The sequence below is a fragment of the Dromaius novaehollandiae genome, unplaced genomic scaffold (assembly GCF_036370855.1).
Source record: "Dromaius novaehollandiae isolate bDroNov1 unplaced genomic scaffold, bDroNov1.hap1 HAP1_SCAFFOLD_110, whole genome shotgun sequence".
Classification (NCBI taxonomy): domain Eukaryota; kingdom Metazoa; phylum Chordata; class Aves; order Casuariiformes; family Dromaiidae; genus Dromaius; species Dromaius novaehollandiae.
The window spans coordinates 1-23,102 of NW_026991472.1; the positions used below are offsets into that span (position 1 = coordinate 1).

A 23,102-nucleotide genomic window follows, 5' to 3' on the forward strand; every position below is an offset into this window, starting at 1 on the left:
AACTAGAGAGGAAGTGTTGATGGCAGCTGCTTTTTAAAAGTAGTGCATAAATTCAAAAAAGCTATAGTCTGATGTAAAGTCGAGCATTAAGTTTCTCTAGTAACATTAGCTTGCCTTTTTTAAAGCTATGTTAATTGAATCCATAGTGTGTGCAGATGGATACAGCTCTATGGAGGCCATTATAGCTGTGCCAGTTTATATTAGCTGAGGATGAGCATTTAAAGAGTTTAAAGTGCTGTAGGGAGTTGGATTCAATAGTCAAATGAACAAAATGGTGACTGTCAAGGTTACAGAGTGATTGATGGTTTAAATATTCTTTGGTTTCACTTGAGCATGCTTCTTAGATGACTTTCATTCCTCTGAGTGGAATGATGTGGTCTTATATTGCTGCCTGTTATTACAGTTCTCCCTTTTGGACCCATTTGCTTTTGGTACTAGCAGAAATTTTCTTCTGACGTTGCAGCCAGTACAGATTAAATTTACTTGAAACTACTTTAAATAAAGTTTCTTCAGTTAGAGGTATTTAATAGAAAAGTTATTTAAAATGATAAAATTCTCTGTAAAGCTAGTCTGACGCAAATATTACCCATGCTTTGCAAATGTTGGATAACTCCAGTTAAATCTTGTTACCTCTGTGTTTGTTTGGAAGAGGCTCCCACCTGCACCATTATCTGCCCTCTCTTTTAGTAACCTACCTGAACAGCTATTGTCCATTCACTATACCTCCTTTCCTCTTTAGGTATGGCAGCTTGACTGCTTGTCCCTTTTTATGCAAGCTCTGCCCTTTGCAGAATACACTACAGAAAGTAGTGTTTCCAGTTAATAGCCTAGTGTCATTAACACCATTGAAATTTTTAATCATAACTATCTTGCCTTTGTGTTTTGGTTTATTTCTTGTTTTGCTATTTCTATCAACCACTTTCTTCTTGATAGTATTCTAAATGTGGAACATTAAATCTTGGAAAGGGACTTAATCACAGGAATCAATACACATACATTTCTCATTTTTTCATGTTGGCCATAGTTCAGGGATAATGGAATTGTGTAGCACTTATGGTTGAGACTTAGGAATAAGATCTGCTGTGTTTTCAAGTGTGTGCTTTGCTGATACATGTAAAGGAGAAGATTAGATTCACTAGGAGGAAACATTTTACCATATGAGAATAAAATAATTATCTGCTTGATCAGTTTTCTGTTCAAAAGTAGTCAGTGCCTACAAGGAGGAGGTGGGATTCTGGTACATAGTCTATAATTACGAGGCAAGCTGGATTTTTCATGTAATAATTTACTGAAAAAAAAATGCTTCTTTCCAATTAAATGAGGCAGAATATGGCTTGAAACCAAGGCAGTAGAGATTTTGAACGCGAATGTGTTTAATCGGGAAAGTTCTAGGTAAGTCTGGTGTGAAACTTTATTTCCTTTGAATATTGCAAGCTGAAGCTAAAAATAGGAAAGCCTTAGTGCAGGTTGCACAAGAGTAACTGATAGACTTGTTTTTCCCTGTCTTTCCAAGTTTAAGGTTGTCCTAACTTTGGCCTGAAATACTGGTGATGTGATGTCGTCTTTATTAAGATATGCAGTATTTTTTTATGAATAGACACTGATGATATGACTTTGCTTTTGTATATAGCAGATGTGACATATTTAGTGGAAAAGACTAGTAATGTTCCTCAAGCATGAAATTTGAATGAAATCTGAAAAACTAATTTATTTCTGCAGAAGAGACAAGTGATACTCTTCAAAATGAAGAAATCTGTCACAAAGAAGATGACCAGAATCCAGTATCTACTGATAATGTGGTGTGTATACTTTTCCTGTTCTAGTTATATGACCTCCTTAATTGTTGATGTTGTTATTGTCCAGCACTAGTGTTTTTCACTAGATGAAAGCTTCAGTTGAGTGTGCTGAGTCCTTCCTTATTGCTTGAGTACTACAAGAAGCTGGTTGTGGTGGAACTGTGCACATTCAATAGAAATTGAATAATACAGATTTTTCTGTATTATAACGACCCAGTGCTGTTCTTCTGGAGTGCAGAACACTCTGCTTAGGTAGCACTCTGTAAGTGCATATTGTAATAAAGCAGTAGGAATAAACAACAAAATAATAATAAAAAAGGATTTTCAGTAGCTTTGAGAAAGTCAGGTGTCTCTAGTGTTTCTTCTCTATAGCTAACCTTAGATCCGTGGGCTCAAGCCAGGGCTGGATATATAGTCTTCATTCCTATACTCTTGGCAGGGCATTATTTAGAAGTTTATTATTTTCTCACATGCATTCACTTTGAGTCGAACACAGTTCTTGCTGTTTTTATTTGACTGCAATAAGAACAAGGAAGGAAAGACAGAAGGAGGAGTCATGGCAAATAATGTAATATGTCCCCTTTGTTTAGCCTGTCTTCTCTCAAATTAGAAGAAAGGAGAGGAGGAAGAGGAGAGAAGACCTAAGTGGTAGGGTAATTTTTATCTTAAAAAGTTATCTGGAGAATGAACAGGTGATGGTTCCAGTTCCCAATTAGACTCTTCTAATTCAGTTAGAGGTTAAACTGCAGTAGCTCAGACCATGACTAAAACATTAGTTTTATAATCATCACCTATAGTCTGAAATGGGAAAGTGAACAGGAGATTTCCTTCCCTTTATAAATAAAGAGAGAATGTTTTATTTCTTTTTTTTTTTTTTTTTTTTTTTAATATATGATCACCTTTTGTGTAAACTAAAATTCCAGGGCTGTATTTCTTCTGGTTAGCCTAAAAAGAATGGCTGTCCTTTTCCATTCTTTTTAACCTGATGGCCTGCTGTGACCTTAGAAGGAATAACTCTCGAGTTTCAGGCGGATGTATTTACCATGGAGATGCAGAATGTAATGTGAAAAGGTCTGCAAAGATGATGCCCAACAATGAATCGGTTCTCCGGTTTACCTTAACCCCCAACATTATATAATTTGATATAATGAGGAAAAAAACAAAACAAGTAGTTTTTCATATCATGTTCTGAAAATTCTGTAACAAAATTTTAAAAAGTATGCTGTTAAAATTGGACTAAGACACAGTGGACTTGCATAAGAGATACAGTTTTTATTTGATATTCTAATCTATTTATCCTTTGCTATCTTAAAATATAGAATTGTAAGGAGGACAGAGTTGAATGTTTGGCATTTATTTAGAGGCTCTTTTCTTCACACTGAGTCTAAAATCAAAAATGTGTTTAAATCACAGTGCTAGTATATGATAACAGCAGACCTTTGTGACATTAAGCCTTTGAAATGTTACCACTTCAGCTGTGTCGTCAGACACTGAAGCACAGAAAATGTGGTTTATACTCCTTACCTTCAACATGTGCTCATTAGCTAAGTGGGTACTGCTACTGAGAAAGTGTTAACATGTCTGTAAGGATTTTTCCTTGGAGGTTAGGAGGAAATTTCTGATGGGTGGTCTGCAGGCAAACAGAAGGACATATATATGTTGCAGAGAAGTAACCTCCTATTAAGTAACGCCTCAGGAACTAACCATTAATTTGTACTTCTGTCACTGTGGGCCCTTGCCTAAGTTGTATTAAGTAGTATATTAAATAGTATAATAAAATTGCTTTAACCTATTTACACAGTCTCATAAGTGTTTACAAGTGCTAGAATAGTGAAAGGTAGCATGAAACCCCCTTCTTATACTACCATTGCTTCTTTCTCAAAAATATAGTGAAATTTATAGTTTAATCCCTCTTAATTCTTGATAAAAATGCCAGTCTCTTACCACTATCTAATTCAAATTCATTCCATCTGTTTGCAATCTAACTTACATGTGGAAAAAAAAAAAAACCCTCATAGGTGCTCTAAAGATGTATAAATTTTGTGGTTTTTCCTATCAAAGTACATGTTAACATAATTCTCTCACATGCCAAGTTTTTTGTTATGGGGGGAAAAAAACAAAACACAAGTGCTAAGTAGTTTAAATGGAATGTTTTAAAAGCTGATATATGATTATAATGTATTTCCAAATTTTAAACAGCATTGAGGATGGCCTTTAGCATTGTATTTTAGATAGGTCTAGAAACCCAATAAAGCTCCTAAGAATTGTTGTGAATCAACTGAAAATATCCGTGTGTGTGTGTGTGTGTGTGTGTGTGTGTGTGTGTATATATATTTTTTCACACACAGATACACACACACTTTTGAAACTGTCTATCATACCAATGTCCTCTACTCTTCAGGGCATTTGACTTGCGCTATGGCCAAAGTAGACTAAAGGAGAGACTCTAATTTTTTTAGGCAAGGCGTAGGTCAGTTAGGACTTGCCAGTCATTTGCCATAATTGTTGATTTTTTTTTTTTTTCTCTCCTCCCCCATCTAATTCCAGAGGAAAAAACTTTCTTACTCTACTTGGCCCTCTAGGATATCTTCAACAAAAGGCTTATGGAATAAATGCAGGCTTCTGCAGGCTGTAATGAGATACGGTATGCAATTTAATTGCCAAAAGCTCAGTGACATGTAGCTCCTCCTCTGCAAACAGCCTGAGTCACCGTGGCAGGAACTGTCCCAGGTCTGCATATACACAGTTCCAGTTTGGAGTCTTCCTAGACCTCCTATGGCTAAGGTGCATGATTGCCATCTAATGGGGGCTCCGGAACTCAAAATTGCTCATGAGCAGGCAGAAAAAGCCCTGTTACCTTATTCTTTACATGTTAGTTTGAGATAAACATTGTTGTTTGTTGCTCTAATCTATAAATTAGAATATTTGGAATGAACCATCTACTTCTGTTTCAGAAAATAGAAATTATAGATGATGAAGAAAGTGATATGATAAGCAATTCTGAAGTGGATCAAATGAGTTCTCTCTTGGATTATAAGGTAAGTAATTTAGGCCATGAAATAGTAAGCAAGATAGCCCTTCACAAAAAATTCAAACAGGTTTATCTGTGAGGAATTGAGCACAGGAGTGTGGGAGCCTGGAACTCTTCTGCTCTCATCAGGCAGCCATGGTGCAGCACACTTTCCCTTCAGTCGCATGCCAAGCAGTCTCATCCCATGCAGTCAGTTTATCTGTGTTTCAACACAGAGGGAGGGAGGATAAGTCCCATTTCTACAGAGCAGCTACATTACTGTAAGTGTAGCCATCTGCAGCTCCCACCAAGTGTCCCGAACCAAAACAATTTATTTAGTGTCTAAAATGAAACTTTCACTCTGTGCCATAATTGTTTTCTGGAGTGTTATGGAATGCTTTTAAAATATGGTGTGATGCGGCCAGCTTTGGAAAGAAATAATAACAGCTGGAATCCTCTAACAAAGTAGGGTGAACTGAGAAAGTAGTGGCTCTAATATTGTAGTGCAGAACATAAGCATTGTAGCCTGCAGGACTGGTTGTAAGCAGTAGTTGTGGGAGGGAAGAAAAGCAGTTAGATACCTGACAGCCCATGTATTCTGTGAAATGGTAAAGGTTATGTGTGCGCTACTGGTCTCAGAGTTGCCAAGTTCTGTATTTTATTTTGAGCATGCTTTTAATTTATGTGGCTGACTTTCTTACTTACAAAATAGGCATATTCTGCTAATGATAATCAGGTACTGAAACAATAAATAGATTAGATTTTTCAGAACAAAAATTAATCCCTCAAGCAGTGTTTTCCTGGTAAGGGCAGTGCAGAATGAATATGGATAAGAGAATGACCTTTTCTTAATGTCACCTGTCACCAAACTGAAAGGCCCGTTGTGACAGCATGCCCTACAGAACCTTGTTTGTTGTTTTGTTGTTTGACATAAGTGATTGGTTTTTGTGGCTGTGCGTTTTCTGCATAAATCTGTATTCCATCTTTTACTGGACAAAATCCCTTGCTAAATAGGCAACTTGTAAGTTTACATCTGTAATAAATCCATTAAGCTGTTTTTTAATGAAAATATCTCCTTTCATGAAATACGCAAAGACCAGATTTTCAGCAAGCCTCAAAGTCGCAGCCCAGATATGTATCTCTTACTCTCAGAGCTGTTGTAACCTGAAGCAGTATGGTGATTTGTATTTTTTTTAAGGAATATCATTTTTTTTAATTAAAAAAGTACATGTTTATAGGCTTGTTAAAAATCTTTTGATTCATTGCATAGTGTCACTTTTTCATGGCAACTAAATTTGAATTTTAGCCAGTCTAGCAAATGTGAACGGGAATGTTGGAGCACAGTTCTATATTATAAAAATATTTTCATCATTGTTAAAATGAAATGCTAATTGGTAAGTTTGCTTTTGAAATTTGCTTCTGCAGTTGTTTGCTGCTACCAAAACCAGCCATCAAGGAATGTTTTATATTTTTCCCTGCCAACCTAATTAATCATATGGTTATATAGTCAAACCCAACTTACAGAGATTTTTTTAAATTTACTTTTAATTCTCATTTTCATACAATATGGATAGGGGAAATAGTGATAAAATATCCAGTCTTCTGTCAGAATACTGTAATGTATTCACCAGTACAAGAAACCTATACAAAATGGCTGCAAATCAGAATCTCAGATCTAGATTCTACATTTCCGCAATGAGGTTTTACAAGTACTCATGAAAACATTCACAGGAGATTTTTTTCCTTTTCCTTTTGTCCTTTCATTCTTCTAGTTTTGTCTTCTATGACAGGATTTCAGGTATACATGTGGACTACACTGGGGATTATAGGTGAGATCTTGTGCAACAGAGTACTGGAGTATGTTGGCACACAATTTACCACGGGATAAGCTAGGTCATAAACCTTAGCTTACAGTTTACTCTATATTGATTATTTTTAATTAAGCTGTCTTGAATTTACCAGGGGATATCAGAGACAAGCAAATGGAACACTTGATCATGAAGTAGCTGTGAGCCTAAATGCTTACTTTCTGTGACGATGTCTTTGTATATCCCTAACAATTTCTCTATATGTATGTTTTCATTATCTTATGGGGGATGTGCATTCAGTGCCATTATATAGATACCTTTTGCAAAAATGCATGGATGATTTTGATCTTGAAAAGCAAACTGTATATTTAGCTTACATGATCTTTGCAAAGGTGAATAACAAGAGAAAAATTTGCTTTAGAAATGCTAAATCTGTCATCAGTCTATCTTATACATCAGTCAGTTGATAAGTTTGAAGAAGAAGAGATATTTGGAATAAACTGAAGTACCAGATCTGAATTTTTAATCAAGAAGTTTATCCCCATATCAGGGAAGTCAACTTGCAAATACAGTGACATGTATTTATAGAAAGGTTGGAAATATGCCTTTTTGTCCACAATATACACACTGTTCATATTTCTCTGACAATACAGTTAGAAATCTTATACAAATAAACTATTTTTTGAAATGTTAATGTTTCTTCTGTTGCCGAAGCCAGGAAAAGGTAAAAGATCCAGTGATAACTTTGCTGCCTCTCCCTCACCTATTTATCAGTCCTGCTTTGGTATAAAGCTATGGGAAATTGGAAACCGAAACTGGGGGGAGAGGGGGGGGCGGGGAGGGGTGGAACACTAGCTCTTTCACATGTTATTTAATATCAGTCAAGCTGAAGACTTGTGTGTCTTACCTGAGATTTCAGCCCTGGGAGTGGATGGTACGATACATAGAAGTGCACTTCTGCATGTTAGCAGTGGCAGCAGAGGGATTTGGGATTGGCTCGGCAGCTGCGGAATTCCTAGTAATGAGTGGGTGACTTGGTTGCAGAGCAGGTCTGCCTTGGTTTGTGAGGCAGATGGACATTTCTTTCCCTAATTAGTCGGGGATAGTAAAGATTTCCTCTGTTAATGGTAATATCATGAGAGTGACTTCATAGACTTCCTTCTAATATGTACATAAAATTCTCAAGAAAATACTGGTCATGTCACATACACAGACAGTTAGAATACTGTTCAATAACATCCACAAAAACAATGGTGTCCTATGAGAGGAAACCTCTGAGTTGTATGGCTTTACATTTACCAGTATGAAGCACCTCCCTGCTGAGAATCCCAGCTACAGCATGTGTGGGTAGAAGTGATGGGGGCATCGGATAACCATCCTGGTCCTGGCAGAAATGTAGAGGTGGGGTAGGCAAGAGCTTGCATCCTAGGTGACATAAATTACTAATTAGGGTTCATACTATTTTATTATTTCCATGTAGGGATAGATTGCTAAAAATCAGAATGGTAAATATTTTATCAATACATCACTGAATGTGGGGAATAAATCTGAAACATCATTCTTCCAGATTTCCCATGTGACCTGATTATTTTCTACCACAAGTATATCCCTATTTTATAAATATATTCCCATTCTTTCTGTAACCTCAGGGATCCTGGGGAGGTTGGTGAGCTGACTCTTCAGAATACACATCAAACTCAGTTGTGCTAGAGGATGGTATATTTTAGTTTGGTGGCCTTGAGGAATTCTTAAGTTCTTTTCCCTGGTCTTAGTGTCAAGCTTCCTGCTGTAGTAAATGAATTTAGTTGCTGTCTTTTATAGTCAGCCTGCCATTTCAAGATTACTTCCGAGACCTAGCTTTTGTTTTTCTTTATTGTAAAACGGAATTGGAGGTCATCCTTATGGAATAAAAAGCAATGCTTTCGATGTTCATGTAAGCATTGGTTCAAGTCATTAATGCTTTAACGGTGCGCAGTAATTCTGAAATGCCTTGTCTGCATGTAACATGATTTGCTATTACATATGTCTTATTCAGGATCATGAAAAATGAATTGGCATATGCATCTTTTTAGGCATTGTAGATTTAGTGTGATGTTATTGGTGGTCCATCAAAAAACTCTATCCAAAATGTGCATGCATTGTTCCAGAATTCTACAATTCTAGAATTTTGGGCCTTATTTAATATTGTTTTTGCCAGAAATCGTAATAAGTTCATCACTCCTTTTAAGTAAAAATGTTTAGTTTTAATATAAGTATATCTAAATGTTATTGAAATGATTCAGTATTATTTATTATTTTCAGAACTTTATGTAACTTTCCCCCACAGAATGAAGAAGTCAGATTCATTGAAAATGAGTTGGAAAATCACAAACAGAAGTATTTTGAACTACAAACATTTACTCGCAGTTTGATACTTGCTATTAAATCAGATGATAAAGAACAGCAGCAGGTAGGTCTTGAAGTAGGCCTTAATGTCAGTGTTCTATCATTTTCTTGTTTCTCTTCCATAGTACCCAGAGGCTCAAATTATGATCAGAGCAGCATTGTGCTGATCGTCTTATGGACACAAGAAGAGTTGAACTTTAAACAAAAGATCTTGCAGTCTGAACAAACAACGTAGAAAAAGTGTTACCTTTACAAAGGGGGAACCAGTGCACCAGTGTACACTGAAGGAGTTTGACTTGTCTGTTGTAAAGTCTAAGACAGATCTGGTATAAAAGCCAGGTTTCTTCAGGTTTAGTAGACTGCCTTTAATACATAACTGCCCTTTTAAGAACTGTAAGTTGTTAGCATTTGTTTTAATACTTGCTTGGATTATGTCTTGTATGAATAATGTTTTCTGCTTTATTTGGGAAGGGGTTTTGTTGCTTCCTCCCCCCCCTCCCCCTTTACAATCTGCAGTTGGCCATATGTAAAAATAGGAACTATAACCTGCAATAAAGAAACTTAAGACATTTTACATTCAACCTAAATTTGGCTTAAAGTTTTTTTTTCATAAAACCACATGAACTGAATAAAAAGGAGGGAACTTGAAATCTCTGAGATAAAAATTGAAACAGCTTACGACTAATCTTGTGTGCAGAACTTAGTCCTATCTCCTGCACACTCAGTGTAGTATGATTATAAATATATTAAAGCCTTTGCATGTTAAAAATACTTGAGTAAAACAAGTGAATATAGAACACTTACTCTGTCCAGTATATGGGGAAAAAATGTTTTGAACTGTTTCCAACAAAACTTAAATAACTCTGGAGATTTGCTTTAAGACACTTCATATCCATCCTTAGTATGTTTCATGTTATCCTTAGTATGTTTACCCTTATCAATATCTATCAATACTGACCTGTCTTCTTTTTAGCTATCCTATATCAGCACTGACTAAAAAGCTTAAGAAAGTTCATTCACTATACGAAGACATTTGAACATTGACATAAAACATATAGCTAAGTACTGTATTTTAATATTTTTAATTATAGGCACTGCTGTCAGACTTACCTCCTGAATTAGAAGAAATGGATTTCAATCATGCATCCCCAGAGCCTGATGATACCTCATTCAGTCTGTCGTCTTTATCTGAGAAAAATGCCTCAGACAGTTTGTGATTGTTTTTTTTTTTTTTTATTGACAAGAAAAAAAAGACTGCCTAACATGTAGGTTTGAGAACAGCTTTTTGTTATCTAATGTTCTTCAATCAAAAAAAAAAAAAAAAAAGGCCTAAGGTGAGGTAGACCTTGCTGAAGGATGACCATAGTATGTAATAGCTGCAGTTTGCAATGACAAAAATTTGAAATGTTGTTTTTGGTAAATGAAAGAACTGTGTGAGGCAAGGTTTCATTTTTTTTGTAGAATAACTTCTGACTTTCCAGAATAACTCTTGCTCTGTAGCAAAGTCTCTTTGAGCAGGGGTCCAAGAGTGGAAAACACATGTCCTGTTACACACCCAAATAATTTTTTCTGAGTTGCTTGCTATATGAAACTCACTAGTCCTGTTTATTGTAGATTCCCCATCCCCAATTCTTACTCAGGTAGGTGGACTAAAAATTGGGAATCCATATACAAGAATGGGCTTTTTATGAATTGTCCTTGAACCTCTTTGGAAATCTGAAATTAAACTAAAGTGCTTTTCATTATGTGATTGCAAATTGTTGAATCTTCTGTTTTCTGACCAAAATAACTGACAAAAACTTTGAAAGGCTAACCAAATAATTTGAATTATCATCAATAAATTATTAATATACAGAGGCAGTCATTAAATTTTGTAACAAATTAGATTCATACTGTAAACTCGATAGCTACAGAATGTGACTTTCTGATATTCTCACCATAGCAATGGGATTACATATGTTTACACTACTATTTAAAGTTTTATGAATGTAGTTACAGGTTTTATTTGTCAAAGTCTGGATACTAAAGTTCTGTTCACTAAGTTTTAAGTATGAGTTACATATTTTTCCATAAAATTCTCTCCAGTTTTATCAAGACAGTGTCATAAAGCCACAGCTGTCATCGTGTCCCAAAAGGTTTTTGAGTGTTTCAGATTGAGCTTTGCAAAATCTTCTAAAAGTGACCTATTTTAGAAGTAGCCCATCTGACAAATTTTTTTTGGCCAAAACCATAATACACTTGTCATTTCTGAACTGTGAGCTTAATTGCAGGCAGTGGCTGAAATGAATTTACTTTTTCCCAGCAGTTGTTCACATTGAATCCCCTTACTCATCCGAATAAACAGATGTGCAGACACATTCACATAAACTTAGTAGGGCATGTAGGTGCATGCCTGTATTATTAATGCTTTATAACTTCTAATCTGAATATTCCTGCACAAGCATTTTTGAAACAGATACTCTTGGAATCTTGTATTAAGCCTGATCTTTCGGTTTTACACCAAGTAGTAATTTATTCTGAATCTTTATTCATGTAGTACAGTAAGTAATCCCATTAATTTCAGTGGGACTGTTCCGACTCTGGTTCTATCTGAACAAAAAAGCATCCTAATTAAAAAAGAAAAAATAGTGGAAGTCCAAGGCGTAGCTGAGAAAATTGAGTCTGTTGAAGGCAGGGGCAGGGGCGACAAAAAAAAAAAAGTTTAATAGTGGTCTAGTGATCACAGATGATTTTATTTCACTCATTCTGTTCTGTTCCTCCCTAATCGCTTATGCAGGTTTTTTCTTTTTATTATTTACAGTGAGCTTTGTTCTTTTAAGCTTTTTTTTAGCTGTTTCTGTGTTGTCATTGGGCATAGGGAGCTTTTAACAATATTGTTAAATGCCAGCTGCACAAAGGATAGTAATTTTGAAAGCTGTATAAAAAATTTTTTTCACAGTTCTGATTACTGCGCAATTCAGTTAATTCATAGTCCACAAAAAGTCTTCCCATGTATTCTACAGAATAACCCTACAGAAAGCAAGCTGTTGGGGCTGTGTTACAAGGCTAGGCATTAAAATGCAAAATAGAATCTGAAGAGATAGTAAAGGCACTCAGTGGTTACACAGCGTAAGCGGTAGGTTCCTCATCCCTCAGTACCTTAATTGAAATGTCACATTCTGACTGGCAGACACATCCTTATATCCTTGTTCAGAGGGGGAGCAGTATTTTACTTCTGCTGAAATGACCACCTATCTAAAATTACTTAAGGTTTGTGAGCAAAGATCACAGTACTATCCCTCAAATGTAAACTAGAGCTCAACTGCAGTTCTGTACCATCTCTGAAAAAATAATTTATAAAGGGTTTTCTATACTGGGTTAACAAGGCTTTCTATTACTGTTCTCTCAAGATAGGAAATCTGTGCCACTGACAATGAAGTCTCTTGTTTTCTGTGAGCTTTGCTGAAATTAAAAAAAAAAAAAAAACAAAAAAACAAAAACAAAAAACTGTGATTTGCCGCTATTTGGATCCTATTTTCCTGCTGCTTCCACTTAAATTTCTGTGACAAAAGGCAGGATACTCTTAATGAGAGTTCTTGATTTCATGGTCAAGTTAGGTTACTGCAGTTCTTACCTTTTTACAAGACAATTGTCATTGTTGATAATAATCTGGTTTTTGTTCTGTCTTGCTTTTATTTCATATACCAAACAAATTGAGTGGATTCATTTTGAATGAACTGTCATGAGATTTAAACAATTATATAGGAGTCTCTTTGCTCAAGGAAGCTGGAATCCTCTATGAATTGCAGCTTGAGCGTGTTGTTCTTTGGTCCTTTTCTCATAGCAGGATTACAAGACAAAACAGAGTAAAGTAGTCATGTTGGCATACCCTGAAACATTTGGCAATATTACAGAATATTCAGGAAGAAAGAGTATAAATTATACTCCTGTATAACAGAATGCTATATTGGATACTAATATATGGTTGTTGTGTGGGGTTTTTTTCTTAATTTTAGAATATACTTCCTGTCATGGGTAAAACAAAAAAACTTGATGATTCATTACCATTGCTGGCTATTTAAAATGTTGCAGCAACAATAGTTTTGCAGTTCAGTGGCTGAAAAGCAGCACACTTGCTTATAGATTCTTTATCATAACAGCAGTTAACCATCCCAAAGTTGTGAAAATACATATCTAAATGTTGCACTTCAGACTAGCACCACACACATAGCTCATGGCTTTGTAATTTAAGGCTTTTTTGGTTTGTTTGTTTCCCTTACAGATAACTAAATGTGCTAGTCAGGTTTGCAGGTTACATCCAAATCCATGTAACTTGCATCGGTTCAAACTGGACCTTAGGACTATATGAGAGCACTTGGTCTTGTTGCCGTCCGTATTTCTTTAAAGCTTTGTCACAGTAACTGTACTGACACCCACCAAATTCTAAGAAGGGATACTAATTTCCAGATGAAATTCTGAAAGTTCTCTAGATGATGGAAGGTGATAGTCATGGTTGTCTTGGTATTTGACATATTTAGGGTTTTGGTCTGTGGTTATTTCATCTGTTCATAGGAGGATTAAAAAAAAAAAGCACACATCAAATGCTAATTCATCATTTGCATAGACTTCCCATGACAGACAAGGTTAATACTGTACTGTGTTACCATGAAAGAAATAAGGCCCCCTGATATTTCACTGTTTTGGATTAGTAATTTGAATAACTGCTACAGCAAAAGTGGCGTGTATTGACATTTTTATCATCTTTCTGCTAAGACTCTTGATTTGCTTTGTCCATGAAAGATGACTTCCCAGGCCCTGTTTATTCCTAATTCATGTTCCAACAGATGCATGATAAAGTGTGTCTTTCTGAAGAAACCAAAGCGGAAAAAGGTAGTTCAGAACAGACACTTTAAAACAGAAACAGGATGCGCTCTCTCCTGTAGGAGCAGTGAAGCTCTTTGATGCTAGCAAGCTTGCTGATACTTAAGAAAGCAGTTTCCTGAAGCTATGCCTCTTTTCATTTCCCTGCAGATGATACTTCTGTCAAGCCTGTAGGTCTAACAGAAGTGAGTAATAGTAAATATTCTAATAGGCAAATTTTTGGAAGATTTGATTTTTAGAAGTATGTGAAGAACAGATGTGCTATACAAGTGTCAGTTTTCTTGAGTACTTGGTTCTCAGAGCAGCACTGCACTTTAATCTTTCCAAGCATACATTTTTCACAAGCAGATTATGGGCTTTGCAATCCTCTGAGTTAAAAAAAAAAAAAAAAAAAAAATTGGCTTATATTTTTATCTTCTTAATTTGGTAAGCAGCTCATCAAGTCTATTCACCAAGTAGAGACGGTAATATCTACTGTTGTGGTTATAGAGTTGGAATGAATGGCAGAACAAATCAACAGTATCATGAACATCTTTGTTGTGGAAATCACTACTTAAAATTGATCAGCTCTCTAATTTTGGATCTGTGTTACACTACCATATTAATAACATTAAAAAGAAAAAATTGGACAGCACTAACTTTTCTATAGGTATTAGTCATAGCTGACTGTTGGTCTCAGGATACTGATAAAGTAAGGAAACAAAATAATATGTGAAAATGAAATACTAAACAGAATACCTGAAACACAAAGAAGTAATGACTTGTAATGTTGCAACCAAAAGTTCAGTTTACTACCTCCAGTCATACTGTCCAGATCCTTCAGGTCAGCCAGTGAAGTAAGAGGCTGCTTTACATGTTAATAAGGACTGGCAGCTCTCCAGTATTCATTTCACAACTGTGCTTTTTCTGCACAAATCTTAGTAACAGTTAATAAGCTGATCGGTTGTGGGTTGCCTGATCAAAATAGACAATGGTTTGTGAGAAAACTAGTTATTAGAGAGAAAAAAATAAAGAAGCTGTTTTATGATGTTTGACTTGTCTGCCCAATTCGTATTTCAGTACATTGGTCAAATGTTAAATCTTAAGTTATGAGCGAAAAAAAAAAGGCACTTTCCATGGCGGAATAGGGCTTTATTCTAACTAAAAAGTATTTTTCTGTGTAAGCCAGTAGCTGGCATTTTGCTCAGAAGACAACAGACACAAAAGAAGAAACTTTGGCATGTGGTGATGGTTGTTGTTTTTAAACAAATAAGCCATCAACTTCAAGAAAGAAATTCTTAAGAATGTTCCTGTAAAGCAAATGGTTTCAGGTCATTGCTTTGGCTGTAGCGAGCATTATACTGTATTACCAAACTAAGTAAATAATTCTTTTCCAATTCTGTATTAAACTTTACACACACTACCTCTGAAACGTAACACCACCTTTAAAACCACACAAAAATGTGAACTTTAAAAATTTTTAAACTTTTTATAGGCAATAAATTATTTCCAATACACATTCTTCAATTTTGTGCTTATTTTTTAGTTAAGATTGTGATAAATTCAGTTTTTTTATTTTAGTACTATTTTATGTATTGTCTTAAACACAAACAATTGACAAGGAAATAATAAACATATGGATATTGGGGAGAAAAGAGTAGCATATGTTAAGGATAATAAATATTACTATGACTAGGCTCAATGATGAAGTGGTAGTAAATGGGCTCGCTGTAGTATTTTGGTATAATGGATATCAGAAATACTCTGGTACTCAAGGATTGTCATAACATTTCTCAGTATAACACATTAATTTCTATGAGAGAGAACAGTCAAATAATGAGTCTCAGCAAGGTGACAAAAAGGGATAGGATTTTGCATTTTCCAAGAGTTAATGTGTTTTATAAATTGGTCCTCATTTTTATTTCAGCTTTTGCTTTATCTTTTTGTTTTTGCATAATATGTGTAGAGACTTCATAGGAACAATCTTGATTTGCTGCTAAGGAAGCATTAAATTAAAATGAATCAATAGCAAACTAAGGTTTAAATGAAAATAGACCATTTTTTGTAGTAAAGTTCATGTCAAAGAGGAAGAAGTGTTGGGAGGGTCTGTAGGCTGTACAGACCTGTTCAAGCAGATGGGGGGAGGGACCTAGGTACAAACAGGTGTTTTAGTTGAAAACTAATGAAGATTTGGGGGCGGAGGGGATATTCAAAAATGTGAAAGTAAAATGAAAAATTTATTCACCTTAGAAGACAACAAATTCTATTTTATTTTCAGATTCTGTGAAGTAAAGCTTATAAAATCATGGCAAATCCACTGAACTGTTTTGGGGATAAATTGTACTCTCTAATAGAAATCATATAACTTCTATGATCATTTCTAAGAATTACTGAGAATGTATGAACATCCATATGCATATTTATAATGTGCACAGATAAACTGAACTCAATCATCATTTTAGCATCCACAGAAGTATTTTCATTTAAAATCTTAATGTAATTCTTCTAAAATAGATTTTCTCATATTTTTGTAAGTCTTAGTATTTGATTACATAGTTTTGAAATTAAATACATCAATATAAATATTGATTGTAGAATAACTCTTTGCAAAACTGGTAAGTTTTCGGCTTAAATGTCCATAATAATGTTATTTCTAAGTAATCTTGGCATATAAACTGCTTTATTTATGAAGAGATAATGAATCTTAAGTCATGATAATTTCCATTTTAGTTACACTAAGGGCATCAGTTTCATTAAAAAATGATTTTCTGGAAGTTTAAACATTATTTTATAAATTGGATGTTTTCATTAACCTACAAAGCATAAGATAATAATCTGTCTTAAAAGTAGTATGATTTCTTTCTGGGCCAATTTGGTAAGCTTTGTAACCTGAGTGTATTACTGAATTTCTCTGTGAAAATCAATATTTATATTGTATTTTTATTACTTGTATCAGTATGTGTGGCAAGGAAACTACTATAAATCTTGAACTGAAGTACCTCCAGTATAGTCCAGGACATACAATCTTGGCTTATTTGAAAGATGGATGCCTCGTGAAATATTCCATAAATTTGTATTGATTTTTGTCTGTATATATAAGGGTATTTATAATCTTGTATTAACAGAGTCATCATGAACAATGCTTATTTCCTTCTTTAGAAGCCTGCCCAGCTATTTTTATAAAAAATGTTGGTCTTCGCCTTAATTTTTTGTGAAAATTTGTGCCATAGATAATACGTTATCTACAGATAGTTTACAAAATTTGTTTTGACTTGCCTTTAGTTAATTATTTTCCCTAAAATTATTGTAAATTTTTTCCCCTCTACATGTGTGTCAAGGTTGTTCTGTTTTCTTAAATGTTTTTTATTTTTATTTTAAAGTTTTGGAAGATATCTTCATATGCATGCTTTGGTGGTTCAAGATTTTTCTCTGTAGCTTATTGTTTATAGTTTGGCAAAACCTTTCATTAAAAAAATTGAGGTAATGCTTGTACAAATGTATCTAGAATGGCCCAAATGGTCAGAGTAAAGGGCTATTTAGCATTGGTAAATTTGTCTACTAGACTTCCAGAATATTTTTCTACGTCTGTCAAGCTTGGGACTATGGAGAAATTAAATAAAGGTTAACTAACTCCTTTTCCTACATGAAGTTCTCAGTTTCTGTATTTATGACTGTCTTGTAAAAATTAATCTGTATAAAACCAGAGACTGTATTCTTGAAACCCCATTTAGTTCTTAAGATCAGTAAAAAATTTTGTATGTTTAGGTCAGTATTTTGAAGATGAAGAGGGATGTGTTAGGAATTGTTATTTTAAGGTATAGCCATTCAATCATTTTGCAATTTTGTGACAGAAAAGGCTTCCATTTACAGATGTCAATTGTGTAGAAAGCTGCTGGAGTCAGAATTATGTAAGTTTTTTTCTAAATAGTATCTTAGGATTCTGGCACAGGTGCTGTGGCAGTGAAGAAGAGAAGAGCACATGTCATTTCCACCATTCCAAGTATGCAAGAACTAAGTTAATGTCAGGGCCAGGTTTCAGAACAGGCATGGTCATTGTCTTCCCTAATTCTTTACTTCTTAGTATATAACTCGTCAATACTTTTATTTTTGTTTGACAGAAATTCTTATTTGCCAATTATTTAGATACTATTTTTACCTGCTTTTAAATACTATGGTAGTAACATACTAATAGCAAAACAGTATGGTAGTTAAACAATGGTGGGGGACTGTTGGCAATCAATAGCCGCCTCATGCTTGACTGTAATGAATCATTTGCCATTCAGTTCACGTTCTTGACAAAAAGAAAATATTTTTATCAAAGTAAGGTTCTCAGTAGCTTGTATAGTTTTGTCTTTATAAAAACAATATAAATCAGAAAAAAAACAAACTACTATACTTTTTGTGGCAACCTGTGAGACACTGTACTTATTTCAACCATTTTCTTGTTAAAAGTTTCTTGTTCATTTAGAAAACAGTTGGAACCACTGTTCTTAAAAGTAATAAAGCTATGCCTATCTTTGGTGGGGAAGAAGGTAAAGGCTTTAAGAGATCTACTGTATATTGGGAGGAGTTATAAATATTTTAGATTAGTTCACTTTTAGTTTATGGAGAGCATTTTCGGAATTATATACAGAACTTGCATTCCTGTATCCCTAAGATACTAAAACTTGTCTCCCTTTCCATAAAATGAATTTAGGTATAATTAAAGCCATCAACATACAACAACACTAAGAGTTCAGACTAACGCTAGTAGTTTTCAGAAAAATGTCAGTTCTCTAAGCTGTCATGATACTATTTCTTAACACTTAATAGATTGAAAACGCTCAAGAGCTAAATACCATCACCCATAACTTAATCTTGAATTCAGACTGCCTGGTTTGACCAGGTGATGGGCTTCTGGCAGAAACTGTTAGTGCTAAGAACAACTGCTTGCCGATTGTGCAAATGTGATCAATACTGCAGCTCCTTTCAAGTGCTGGCAGTGTGGAAATGCGCTGTACGACCAAGGAGTGAGGAGAAGAGTGGTAACAGGATTTCAAGGCCAGGACTGGTGACAGAAGAATATATGCAAAAAATACGGTGTGAAGCATCTCTGATAAAACCAGAGAAGACTGGTTAAACTTGCGGGCCTATGTGAGACAAGGACTATATTCCATAAGCAGGGTGTAGCCTACTCACTGTTTTATCCAAGGTGGTTTTGTTGACTGTGACGTGCCAATAGAGGGGCGTCGGAGATTCTTTCAGATTCGGGTTAGTTGCACTGAACTCAAGAGATCATCATTTGTCAAGTGTAAGAATTTACTAGAGCTAAGCAGTTACACACATACGACGGACACTGGACAACACTGAACAACTTACACCAGACCATCTACAAGTCTAACAAAGCTAAAAAGTAAAGAACTGAAAACAGAATGCACATATCAGAGCTCTGTGGTTAAGCCACAGATGCACGGTACAGTGACCGTTCTCAGCCTTTCCTTGTCCTTATGGACCACCTCTCCAGTACGGTTTTCCCCAGATTGTTCTCAGCGTGCTCAAGCTATGCTGGGATGATTCAGGTTCTCCCTGGCAGTTGCCATCGGGGTGTCCCTGCTGATGGGTGGGTTGCTGGGTGTGCAGGCCAAGTGAGGGTGAGACTGAGTCCACACAGAGGTATGTGGCTTTCTTCTGTCCTTCAGAGGCTTAGGGTTTTTCATCCAATCAAACAGTGCCAGACCACGGTTACACAACAGAACCGATGGCCTCAGCCGGTAACAGGATGGATACCAACAGGGTGGTCAACAGACAACCCAGTTCCACGCTACCCAGAGGCTTACAGGGCGAGTCTGCAGTGTCACTTCTCCTTTGCTGACTAGGTTTGCTCAGCACTCAGGGGTCACTGGAGGTCCTCCCCAACGATATGCAAAACTTTAGTGCGGTTGGCTATCTGATATACATCAGTAGTAATCTGATGGAAATGGTTAACATAAAAACAGCAACTGTCATTAGTTAAGGCACACACTGCTCCTTGAGAGGCTAGCAAACAGTCAAGTGTGAAATGATTCTGTACAGTAGTTTGGCCAATATTGTGTATGTCTTCATTTAAAAGCGTTAAGGCATCGATGGGTGTGTTTTCTATCACTTCTGTGGTTACAGATTCACTATTGTTTTTTCCAGGTCAACTGCCCTCGCTGGGTAACTGCTTCCATGGCTTGTATATCAGCATTATGGGGCCACAGCCCACACGCTATTTCCAACTGGAGTGCAAGGATTATACTAAGGTAGCAATACCAGGGAGCACGGCACCCCGAAAATGAATTTTGGAATGTGGCTTTTGCTGCCTTGCCGGGGCAGTGTGTCAGCCCGAGAGCAAGGGGTGGGGGCGGGGGGGGGTCACAGCCGCCTTCCTTTCTTCGGGGAAAGGAAAGCCCCTGCCTGTCGTGGGGTCTAAAGCAGACGTACCCATTTAAACACTCCCTTAACGTGCCTAGTGTTTTCCTGTGGCTACTGTTTTACTGTGGGGAAATGCACGGAGCCAGACAGTCTCCCAGCCTGCTCCTGCGCATCCTCCCTAGCTTTCGTCAGGCCCTGCAGAGGCTCGTCTGCACAGCCTGCCCGGCTCCGTGAAAGACCGCCTCCCCGCCAAACGGCGCTCAGGAGAAGCACGGCCTACAACAAACAGCCGGTGGCACTGAGGTCACGCCTGTGCAGGGTGACTGGGAAGGAGCTGGCAGGCCGCGCGCACGCTCAGCGGCCCATTGTGAGGAGCTCCTGACACCTTCACAAGGTCTGCACGCCCGCCGGCGATGTCACAGCACCGCCAGGGCAACCCAGGGCCCCGTTGCCGGGCAGGCCTCATTTGCGCACACAGCTTTGGGAGTACCAGCAGACATGGCTGGCTGCTCTGCCTTGGTGTGCCTTCTCCTGTGTACTCTTCTTGTACACGGGGTCCCCATACCTGGGGAAAGAGAGGCTTCGGTGCTGTCTGAAGGTACGTACTCCGACGCAAGACCTCCTCTCCCCCACTAACATTGTCTAAGGGTGAATCTCCAGGGGCAAGGCAGCGCTCCCACGGGCCCCTACCAGCACCTGGGGGCACAGGCAGAATAGGGGGCTCCCTTCCAAAGCTGAGAACACTTGAGGAGGAGCTCTTCTGCAGAGACGCGGCTTTCCACAGCCTTCTGCGCCGCCCTCCTGCGCTGCCCACCCTGGGCACACACAAGCATCTGCCGAGCCTCGGCCCAGCACAGAAGTGGGTCTCGCTCGTGACAGCAGGCTCCTGCTTCCCTTTCTCCCAGCGCAGGAAGGAGGGAGAGAGGAGGAGCAAAACGCACCAAAAGGAGCAGGGGGGAGAAGAGAAGAATGGGGCGTTTTCTCAATGCACGGCACCAAACTAGGATACCACATGGCATCCCGCACGTGCTGGGATGCCACGTCCCCACGGCTGTGATGCGTGTGCCGCTGCGCTTGGGCTCTTCACGCTTCAGCCCTCCCCTTCCTACCTTTCACCTACCACAGCATGCACGTTTATATTAAACGCTGATCTCTGGCCACTGTTTTGCAGTACTCTCCCCCAAGGGTTCTGCAGAGGCTGACCCCAGCCCTCCAAAACGCAGAACTGTTGTCGTCATCGTCGCCAACACTTTGACGCTCGTCATCTTGACGTTGTTCTTTGCGTTCTGCGTTTGGCTCTACTACCGACTCAAGACCAGGAAAGAAAGGTAATGTTTGAAATTCACACCCCTTGCAAAGTGATACACCTTGCACAGCAGCTCCCAATGTGGGCATGGCAACAAGAACAGCACACCTGCAAGGCAGCCATTACACAGCTGCACAAAGTGCTTACCTGAAGCCCACAGGTACTCTCAAGGCTTCCCAGAAAGCTCCCAGGCCGGCATTTTAACCCTTTCCCTGGCAAATGGAACAGAGCACAAGTTCCCTCCTAGGGAGCGCGCTTCCTTTCAAAAGGACAACTAAAAATCCTTTACCATACCTCTCGGTACGATTCCTAGGTCTCCAGAGGACGATGCCGAGGCATCCGCTTGCCACTACCGCTGCCACTGCGGAGAGGTGAGTTCTGTCCTGCCTCCAGGACAAAAAGCTCCATCCGAGCAAGTCCCTTCAAACCTTCCCCTCTTCAAACTCGCACCAACACAAAGCTCATCTGCTAATGTGTTATTTCCAGCTTCACAGCAGCCTGCAGTGTACCTGCTCCAGGTGTGCTTCTCCGAGCGCAGCAAGCCTAGAGCTCTGCAACATCTGGGGCAATGAAGACGACAATCCGTATGGCGGCCTTCTCCCATCCCTGCCTCCTACACCGGGCATGGGAGAGTTCAGCAGAAGCTCTTCCAGTGACAGGTAATCGCCACCACAAAAGCAGAAGACACCTTGCTCAGGCTATGCTGCGCCCCTTTCAAGGGCGGGCTTGCTTTGGGGCCTCTGGGGGCAGCTTAAGGGCGTATTCTCCTGCTCCCTTTCCCTTGGGGCTGGCCAGTGTGCCCTTCAGAGAGCTACTGCACACAACCCCGGCTTCCATTTCAGTGCCACCACGCAGGAGGAGAACACCGCAGATGCAGGCGTGCCTGGCACAGGCAGGCTCGAAGCACCAGCCGGCGACAAGGCCTGAACGGGTGGCATCTCGGGCTGGGCACCGACACCAGGCCACGGCACCGTCCCTCCGCCCAGCCTGCCCGCACCGTGCTCCTCCGTCTCGGGCCGGTGCCATCATCGCGCCCGGCCACCTGCACGAGGAGGCCCCTGGGCAATAAAGACGGAGAGGAGGCAGAGCTCACGCAGCGCCAGAGTGGTGTTTCCTTAGAGCAGCTCGCGGGGGCCGGGGGTGGGGGGGATCTCTCCCACCCACAGGCCTTGGGGCACAGAGCTCCTCCACTCGCACGCGCTCCAGTGCCAACATGGCCGGGCCCGAGGGCTTTGGCCAGGAGCGCTCCTGGGCGAGCGGCAGCGCGGGGGACGCCGGCTACGAGAGCCCCTCACAGCCCCGCAGGCCGGCAGCCCCGCGCTCGCTCCCCGCGCTTTCACGCTGGCTCCCGGGCACGCCGCACTCGTGCCCACCCACCAGGGCCGGGAAGCGCTGCCACCCTGCCGGCGGCTCGCGGCCTGTCTGCGCTCCGCGGCTGTGCCGGTGGCACTCTTGAATGGGTTAAATCCCACTAACTAGGATTTCTAAATCCAAGTAATGGGGCTTTCCAATGCGGGGCTGCAGAGTGTCCCGGTGGCCAGGCCTCGGGGCCTCGGCAGCAGCCGTGCGGGCACAGCCGGAGCCCG

General features: G+C 38.9%; 2 long non-coding RNA genes across 4 annotated transcripts; both read left to right on the forward strand.

The window, feature by feature from the left end:
• Positions 1 to 26: 26 nt before the first annotated feature.
• Positions 27 to 17,482, forward strand: LOC135326743 (uncharacterized). The gene is made up of 4 exons (XR_010387002.1): positions 27 to 1,799; positions 4,751 to 4,834; positions 8,941 to 9,063; positions 10,091 to 17,482. It is a non-coding gene; the product is annotated as an uncharacterized LOC135326743 (long non-coding RNA).
• Positions 17,483 to 19,990: 2,508 nt separating this feature from the next.
• LOC135326742 (uncharacterized) lies at positions 19,991 to 22,603 on the forward strand. Of its 3 annotated transcripts, none has more exons than XR_010387000.1 (5): positions 19,991 to 20,098; positions 20,393 to 21,538; positions 21,830 to 21,887; positions 22,003 to 22,175; positions 22,359 to 22,603. It is a non-coding gene; the product is annotated as an uncharacterized LOC135326742 (long non-coding RNA). The 3 variants fall into 3 exon arrangements; XR_010387001.1 differs by having other exon boundaries at positions 19,995 to 20,098; positions 21,382 to 21,538; XR_010386999.1 differs by lacking the exon at positions 19,991 to 20,098 and having other exon boundaries at positions 20,193 to 21,538.
• Positions 22,604 to 23,102: the final 499 nt, after the last annotated feature.